Here is a 9,878-nt window from a genome sequence, read left to right on the forward strand (position 1 = left end):
ACTTTTCTCCACTTAGAGCATAAGCTGCTTGAGAAATCAAAGGCTTTCCTTACTTCGATTCCCTTCTAGTCGCCCTAAGCAGAGAAAGAGTAATGTCATTACCGGAATGAGTATTACACCTTCACACCAAATAATTTCATAGATGGAATAAGCCAAAAATGTGCCAGAAATAATAGTAGGTAATATTAGCATTAATATCGTTTTACCTTAAATAAAGTTTATTTATTTATTTTGGCGGGTGGGGAGGAGGGGCAGGGAGAGAGGGCGAGAGAGACAGAATCCCAAGCAGGCTCCGTGCTGTCAGCATGGAGCCCAATGTGGGGCTCAACCTTGAGAACCTTGAGGTGAAATCATGACCTGAGCGGAAATCAAGAGTCGGATGCTTAACCGACCGAGCCACCCAGGCACCCCAAGATCTTATTCCCTTAAAGGGAATTTAAATGTTAAAAAAAACAGAAACAAAGAAGAAAAATTAATTTTCTGTAATCAATTTCTATTTTCTATATTTCTAGAACCACTTGGTTATCATGATCTCTACATTTTGCTTCCCTTCCCCGTGGTTTGTACCAAACTCTTCCACGTTCGCCTAACAACATTTGTGATCCTCTGACGACAACATATAAAGCGTTGTCTTGTGTTGTCCCTTGCTTGTTGGTTGGTTTTCATTCTTGGCATCCCACCTCTCCTGCTCTCACCTCCTTCCTGCCGCCTCACTTAGAAATCTTAATTGGATGCGGTAACATTGCCAGCTCTCATCTGCCTCTCATCTTCCACATCTTTGTGTCTCTCCTTCCGCAGGGCTAGAAGCCAAAGCTTCCAGACAAATTGGATGGCATATTAGCAAGTTACCAGGTGATCCCTCCATGGATTCAAAGGGCAGTATGGAAAGCCCCAAGATTAAAGTTCAAACACTGGAAAAAATCTTCTTGGATTTCAGGTTGGGTTTCTGAGATATTGACGTTTACACAAAGCGGTCACCGTCATCTGATATTTGAGAAGGACCCTGGAATTGGACCAAAGGACTGTTGAAAGGTCCAAGGCATTGCAAATTGACTTGGCATGGGAAGATCCTCCCGAGGAGTAAAGAAAACTAGCGCAGCCTCACTTTCGGCAACGAACACCATATGCTTGACTCAGCATCCATCACTGAGAAGGTGACAGAGCCGGAGAGACCTGTATACATGACAAGTAGGGCAATGCTTTGTCACTCGGGGCGCAACGCTTCCTCTCACTCGAATAAGTTTATGAGAACGTAGTCTTTGCCACAAAGCACCACTGAAACCTGGAGAGGTGTGCCTTTGTTGGGGGGGGGGTCATTTCAATTTTGAAATTCCAGAACCACTGCTAAAAAAGGAAGGATGTGCGGAAAGTGATAGCACATTCAGCTGAGACAGGTTTCTTGTCAAGAGCTTACGTATGTCAAAATACCCTTCTGTCTTTCTTAAAGATGGAAACTAATTGGGAGGGAAAAGGATGTATGGAGATCTTGAGTGAAGCTCATTGTTCCCGGCTGCTTAGAATTTAGAGAATAATGTAAAGAAATCTTGTTAACTATTGATTAAGATGCTTGTGAAAATAGGCATTGTATTCCAGAGAATTTTCAAGACTTAATAAATGAATTCAATTCATTTTATCATCAAAGCAATCAATTTCGGGAGGAAATTTTGAATAAATCCATGAGTAAGAAAACAGACGCATGAGAATTCTGTGTGATACATTTTTTGAATGCGTGCAGTCATATGATAAGACTAAAATTGCCCGAGAAAACGTTTTCCTCTCCTTTTAGTAACTCCCAAAGCAAAGGATAAAACAGTACCTAAAGTACATCAAAAAAATTTGATAATTGAGGGTGGTTATTTTTTTTTTCAACGTTTATTTATTTTTGGGACAGAGAGAGACAGAGCATGAACGGGGGAGGGGCAGAGAGAGAGGGAGACACAGAATCGGAAACAGGCTCCAGGCTCTGAGCCGTCAGCCCAGAGCCCAACGCGGGGCTCGAACTCATGGACCGCGAGACCGTGACCTGGCTGAAGTCGGACGCTTAACCGACTGCGCCACCCAGGCGCCCCGAGGGTGGTTATTAATGAAGAGAAAGAAATCTTGAGAATGTAAGCCTCAAACTTATCCAGAAACATAACATTGTATTTGCTACTTATTTTATTGACTTGATTTGTTAAATTACAAAATTCTTTCTCATTGAAATGAAAGGTGTACATAGGAGAAAAAATAATATGCTCCCCTCCCTACCTCTAACCCTGTATCTTTGGTAACAAATGAAACGATGCGGAGTTTCTCCTTTCATGACATGCCATGATAAATACTAAAAATACCTTAAATAGTCTTATATCAACCTTGGAATCCCTTGCCAACAGAGATCATGTATTATTCAATCATGTGTCTTCAGTAAATCAATAATGATGGAATAAATGAATGAATGAATGTTTACTACTGTTTGATGGTAAAATTTCTTGAGGCAGGATACTATGTCTTATTAACCTGGGCATTCTAGTTAACTAGAACATTGGCACAGAATAGTTTGTAGTCAATTCATTTTTCTCGAATTGTGGGATAAATGCATGAAAGTAGGGGGAGTTTCAATCCCAAATGGGTTAATATGGGGGAAAATGAAGGGAAAGGAGTCAGTAAAATAAAGAAGCATTAAAAAAAAAAAGATGAAGAAAGTGTGAAAGAATGAATGAGGGCAAGAAAGAAGGTGGAGGAAGACGGGGACAAAGGGACCTGAAGAGAGAGGTCCCTGATGAGAGGACATCCATGGTAGCCGGAAGGTTAAGAGAGCCTCCGTACACGCTGCATTCCTGAAGTCTCAATGATTTCTCTACCAAGAGCCATTTTTAACTCCTTTTACTTCCTTTCCCTTGACATCAAACCCATCACCAAGAACCTCTCTGAAGTTTGGCCAATTTTTTTCCTTCCTTACCAGCCTTTTACCCCATCTTCCTTCCAGACCGCAATCCATAATATATGTGGCTATGGAATGAATTCTCCCTGCAACACTGTTTAAACCATAGCACTGCTTAATAAAACAAGTTTGATTCCTCTATGATGCTTAATAAGCCCGAATTCTACAGCTCTACATTCAAATGATTTCATAAACTTTTATTTATTGTATTTTTAAAGTTTATTTATTTTCTTGCGAGAGGGAGAGAGAGAGAGAGTGCGTCAGTCAGGGGGATGAAGAGAGAGAGGGAGAAAGAGAGAGAATCCCAAGCAGGCTCTGCACTGTCAGTGCAGAGCCTGATGCAGGGGCTCAAACTCATGAACCGTGAGATCATGACCTGAGCCGAAATTAAGAGTTGGATGCTGAACCCACTGAGCCACCCAGGCACCCCTATGAGCTTTTATTCTATACCTTCTGAGGCCTTTCCTTGTCCAGCCAAGAGAGCTAATTTATCATTTTACATACATTTCCCATTCCTACTATACCTTACCCAACCCAGAATATTCTTCCCCAATCTAGTGAACGCAATGTTATCTTTATTCTGTAGCTACAAGTGTGTGGTCACTTTACATGCTAGGAAATATTAATAATGTAACTTCTGTAATATAGACCCATGTGGCTAGCCATTCTGTATTCATTCTCCTAAAACTTCATGATACAATTGAGTGTTTGAACCATGCATTCATTCACAAATCAAATCGAGCACCTACACTGATAAATAAGCCAATAAACACAGTACTTACCCTCCTGGAACCCAAAGTCTAGGGAAAAAGACAAATAATTATAATAATATATTATGATTATTATAATAGGAAAAAAATAAGACACCCCCAAACGTGTCAAAAGGTGAAAACCCAAAACTGAAACAAACCAACACAAACTTACCACAAAATTTTAGGAAGAATTCCTATTGTGTATAAACCCAGTTGAAAAACGAGTGCCTGGTTCTTGTTTTTATCTCATGATTGTGGTCCTAAAAGAAGTCAAAGCCTTTTTTTTTTTTTAATGTTTTTTTTTTATGTCGATTTCCTATCTCAGACACCCAGGGTTTGGTACAAGCAGAGAGCTGAGTAACGACGATCCCTTTTCTCTACAAATGATACTTTTTGAGTATGTTTCCTCTTCCATCTTTCTACACTCCATTCAGAGAGTTCCAAAAAAACAAAAAACAAAACAAAACCCAGCAGGAAAGGAAACAGAGGATTGCTGATGGAATATTAGATCATTGGAATTATAATACTCATGATGCATGCCATTCTTTGCAAAACACCATATGCTGGACTCAACGTCCTGTGCCAAGGAGGTGAAGAGCCAGAAAATATCCTGTTCCTGACTATCTTCCATCCAATGATATTACCATGTATTGATTATTCCTCTCAGAAACCTTTATTTTTTTTTTTCAGATTCCTTTATTATGGCTGTTGCAAAGTGGCCAATCTTGTTAGCCTTTCTGGTGAATGTGTACTCTTCATTTCGTTGCAATTTTAGCTGGTATTTTTTGAGATTACTAATCACGTACAGCAACTTCCATATGATTATTGGTCACCTCAATAGCCTCTTCTTGAAGTGCCTGTTTCCGTTCTTTTTAAAAATTGTTTCTACCCAGTTGTTTGTCTTTTTACAATTTATTTTTAGGGGCGCCTGGGTGGCTCCGTCAGTTGAGCGCCCGACTTCGGCTCAGGTCATGATCTCATGGTCCATGAGTTCGAGACTCGCATCAGGCTCTGTGCTGACAGCGTGGAGCTTGGAGCCTGCTTCGGATTCTGTGTCTCCTTCTCTCTTTGCACCTCCCCCACTCATGCTCTGTCTCTCTCTGTCTCTCAAAAAAATTAATGTGTTAAAAAATTTATTTATTTGTAGCAGCTCTCTGTATATTTCAAGTAAGATTCTTTTCTTAGTTATGTGTATTTCAAATAGCTTCACCCTTTTTGTATCTTTTTTCATTCTCAATAGTTTCTTTTGATGAACATAAATACAGTGAAGTTACTATATTAGCTTTTATGTATACTTTTTTTTGGCTAAGGCTTTTTGTCTTCCATTTAAGAAGTTTCCCCCCTTACTCCTATATTTTTAAACCTTTATTTTTTATTCTTTTAAATTAAGATCTACAATCGATAACAGGGCTGAAAATGAATGAACTAAGTATGTCAAAAATAAAAAAAGGCATAAAACAATAAACCCAGAGAAAGCAGTCAATAATAAATATAAAAGCATAAGTTAAGTGTATAGAAAGCTTACACAATAAAAATCAACCATTTTCTTTTTTCTAATTCTTAGAAAAGACAATAAAATGCAGAATGCAAAACTAACAAATATCGGGAATGAAAATAAAAATATCACTATTGATTCTGAGACATTAAAATGATTATATAATGATACAGTGAACACATTTTTGTTAATAAATTTGAATTGACACAAGACGAAATAGACAATAGGCACAATCCTTTAACTGTTAAGGAAATTGAACCTATAATTGAAAACCTATCCCAGTCTTATGCATGATTAAAATACCCCCGGCACCTCACAGAGGACTCTAGTTATTCTAAATGCCTTATAAATATCTTAAAATGATTAATTGGCTTTTTAGAACACTCTTATAGATCGTTATTGGGAGTATAAGCAACACTTCTGGAGAGAAATATGACAATAAATGAAAAACCGGAAAGTGTGTATTTTTTTTAATCAAACATTTATCCAGAAGAGGTTGCCAAAGATGCACAAAACACTTGTCCCATTTTATTTTTTATTTTTATTTTTTTTAATTATGCAGGGTTTTTTTATTTTTTTTAACGTTTATTTATTTTTGGGGTAGAGAGAGACAGAGCATGAATGGGGGAGGGTCAGAGAGAGGGAGACACAGAATCCGAAACAGGCTCCAGGCTCTGAGCTGTCAGCACAGAGCCCGACGCGGGGCTCGAACTCACGGACCGTGAGATCATGACCTGAGCCGAAGTCGGCTGCCCAACCGACTGAGCCACCCAGGCGCCCCAACACTTGTCCCATTTTAAAAACAATATTACAAGTGTAAGAAACTTCAAGGTATAACAGCAGAGAATAGATTAAATCAACTATATGTGTGTAGATATGGGCTAGACTTCCTGAATATTCTGTAGGCATTAACAGCCATCATATAGAATTCAGTAACATTAGAAAATACAAAATATTATTTAATGAATAAAAAAAATTACAAATAGCAAGTACAGTTTGGTCTCAACTTTATACTTTTGGTTAATAGAGTGTATATATCCATAGGTAGAACATATGATGGGATACATTGTGTGCTGTCAGCGATAAATGTCTACCCATGCCCAAAGTTTCCACTGTTTAAATCAATATAACTTTTTCAGAACAAATTAGCACTGAATGGTTTCTTTTCCCAACTCTCTATAGAAAGCAGGGATTTTGAAAAAAAGCTTGGTGCATTTTTCAGGAATGTGGAGAAATGAGGACAAATGTTTATATAATTCCCATCTCTTTGAACACGATCTGCCTCACATTCTGCGGTGCTATAAGTAGAAAGCAGGTACCGAGTAATGAAAATATATGTAGCCAGAGCAACGAATAGAGAGCTATTTTCTAATCTAGGCCAGGGCATGTCCAGGATGAGACACTGAGGATAAAATTGTCTCACTACAGTTTTGCTTAGGATAGTATGAAATCAGAGCCAGCCATCCTACTCCGCCTATGCACATATCCTTCACAGGTAATTCACACTTTAAACGTATCAATGAATCCGGACCCTGAAAGAGACACATCTCCAATTTGTTTAGGTCTGCTCGAATGCCTTATTACCACCATTATCAGTACATCAAAGAAGTAGGTATTGTGTGTGAATGATAATTAAAGGTTTCAGAACTCAGTGGTGCTGACCAAGAATGGGAGATTGTTGTCATGAGAAAGATGGCGGTGAAAAAGATTGAGCTACAACAACTAAAAAGGAAGTCCACCAGATATAGGGATTTTATTGATGTCAAGGTTCCCAAATCCTGAGAGACACAAAAGGCAAAAGATTAACGAGTTAGGAATCACCTACTTCTATCATAACATTTATATTTTAGTCTAGCTGCCTGTTTATTTATCTGTTTTTTCAGTAGTCGATCGTTTCTTGAGTGCACGGTCTGTATCATTTTCAGCTGTGTAACCCTCTGCTGAGCCAAGTGTCTGACAACAGAAAAGAAATGCAATAAATGTAAGTTGAGAACACAAATTTATGAATGAGAACCAAAGGGGGAGAAATAAAAATATGCCATCCAGAAGTAGAAACCGTCAAGTTATCTTTATGCAGAGACCGGGAACTTGCAAGTTTCAGGGCTTAGGAGTCTAAGCCATTCCCACTTCTGGGGAAAAATGAATGTGAGAGCATTGTCCATATCCGTGTCTTGATCAAAGTATCCTTGGAACTTATAAGAAGCAGTAATTTTTTAATCATTGAAACCAAGTAAGAATCCTTATTCCCACGGCAAAAACAAGTTAGATTAATTTTCTTGAGAAAACAGAAAGAAGAAAAAACAACTGAGTTACTAGTCCAACAGTGTCCAGTTTTCAAGATCGCCAAAGTAGATTTAAATTTTCACATTCCTGAGATGATGAAAGAAATTCCTGCATTAATACAGAGGCAAAAATATGGAATTGGCTCTTACATCCATTCAAATTTTAAGCCCTAATATTCTCCAACTGCAATGTAAATGTTTCATTTTAGAGACAGTTGTACAGTATATCATAAATTTCAGAAAACTAACAATTACAGAAAGAGATAGTCTGGAGACTCCAGATTAAATTTGATGCTTATATGGAATCATATTCTCTTACCTTAGGAACATAGGTAAAGATGTGACAATTTCATGTGGACGTTAGACACAAAGTATTCGGTGGAAACACAATTTCAGAAAATTAAGTCTCCAGTAACACCTTGGTTTGAGAGCATTATTCACTACGGAAACAAGCTTGTAATCCAAAGTACTTGCACATCAAAGTGAATTAATTTCCCAGTAAGGAATCATGAAAACTCATGATTCATTCCACAATGCAAAATATTTGTATAAAAATGATTATCATGCTGTAATGTAATACAAAATAAGAAATAAAATACAAAACATAAAGAAAAATAAATTAACCTGCACTGACCTTTGAAAATCTTCATGGCCCGAGTGAGGGTGACGAGAGAGAGGAGGGTCACTAATGGACTCGCTGCTATCTATTGGCTCAATGGAATCTTTCTCTCTTTGTGCAACTGTAACCAGGAACCTATCCAATGACACTTGCTTTTGCCTCCTTTTGAGGACTTCTTGGAAATGTGACATTACATTGATGACCACCCACAATCCCACAATGAGAGAGAGAGAGAGAAACTTCTCTCAGTTGTGCTCATGTGACATTCGGCGTCATACTACTCCCATTGTAAGACATAGCTCATTTATCAAATTAAAATTTATTAGAAATGTTTGCTCGTCTTGGGGAACACTCACAGAACAAGTTACTCGCAATCCTAGGTTTTACTGTATACACCCGTGAGCTCGTTAACATCTCCTAAATCATTACCTAGGAATTACACTCAACTTTGAAATTTCTAAAAGTATATTTTAATTTATTTTTGGGGCGCCTGGGTGGGTCAGTCGGTTAAGTGGCTGACTTCGGCTCAGGTCATGATCTCACGGCTCGTGAGTTCGAGCCCCGCGTCGGGCTCTGTGCTGACAGCTCAGAGCCTGGAGTCTGTTTTGGATTCTGTGTCTCCCTCTCTCTGACCCTCCCCCGTTCATGCTCTGTCACTCTCTGTCTCAAAAATAAATAAACGTTAAAAAATTTTTTTTAATTTATTTTTACGTCATATTCTTTTTCATTTCGTCTTTAAACATATTGGTGATTCTTCTCTGAGTCCAGCTCTGTCCCTCAAATTTTGAATACGAAAATTAGTGACGATATCATGTCCTGCATACGTATCGCCGCTTTCTCCTTCCATGTACAACTGGGAGGTCATTACCTACCCTCAGAATCCTTCTCATCTCAGGATTTCGAGCAGCCGCTGTCACTGGAAGAAGTGCGTTCAAGATGCATCCAATTTGCCATTCCTGAGAAGCGACATCAAAGAACTTATGTGTAGCTGGAGACAGTACACATTCCATGAATGTTGGCGTGTTTTAAGGCAATATTTTGATTAGTAAAATGTGTGCTGTGTGAGTTCAGTGGAGGGAGAAATCACTGCAGGTGGGAGCAAGAACAGAGGTAAATTCAGGTAACTTGTCTGCCATTGGGTCTGTAAATATAGCTTAGAATTTAAAGGGGGAGAACATTCCAACCGAACAAAGCAGTAAGAACAAAAATGTAGGTAGACGATGAATGTGCTCTGCATTTAAAATGATGCAAAGTAGTATTTTTCTTTTAAAAAAGCGAGCTAACGTAATTTCTTAAATCACAAAGAAAATGCCCGATTCTAGCTTATTTTACCTTGATTGTTAAATACGCCTTCCATGAATTTTAACCTTCAGACATTTTCCCCTTCAGCTTGTGGGTTTCCAGCTAGTTCTACATTTTCCAGTCTATCACCTCTTATCCCCTTGAGCGTTTTCTTTGTCATGCTCTGTACAAGTTGCAGGCTCATGAACACTTCCTTGAAAGGAGCAAAGGACTGCGGTGACAACAACTTCTCATGTACAGACTTGCATGAGCTTATGACGAAATGCTGGTGTAAACAATCATGTCCCAGGAAATCCTCTTGGACTGGCTACTCTCTGGCTTTGCCTTTCACATATCACCCATTGTTAATCTTGTTTAGCAGAAATTTACAGGGTGCCAACCACCCGCAAGATTTTGTCCGAAACATTGAGGTTAAAAGATTAGTAAGATTAATAGGCAATGACTTTTGTCCTGAGAGACCAAATGTTTCCGGAAAACAACAGATGCATATAAAAGATTACTTCTAAGA

This window comes from Felis catus, chromosome B3, assembly GCF_018350175.1.
Source record: "Felis catus isolate Fca126 chromosome B3, F.catus_Fca126_mat1.0, whole genome shotgun sequence".
Taxonomy (NCBI): Eukaryota; Metazoa; Chordata; class Mammalia; order Carnivora; family Felidae; genus Felis; species Felis catus.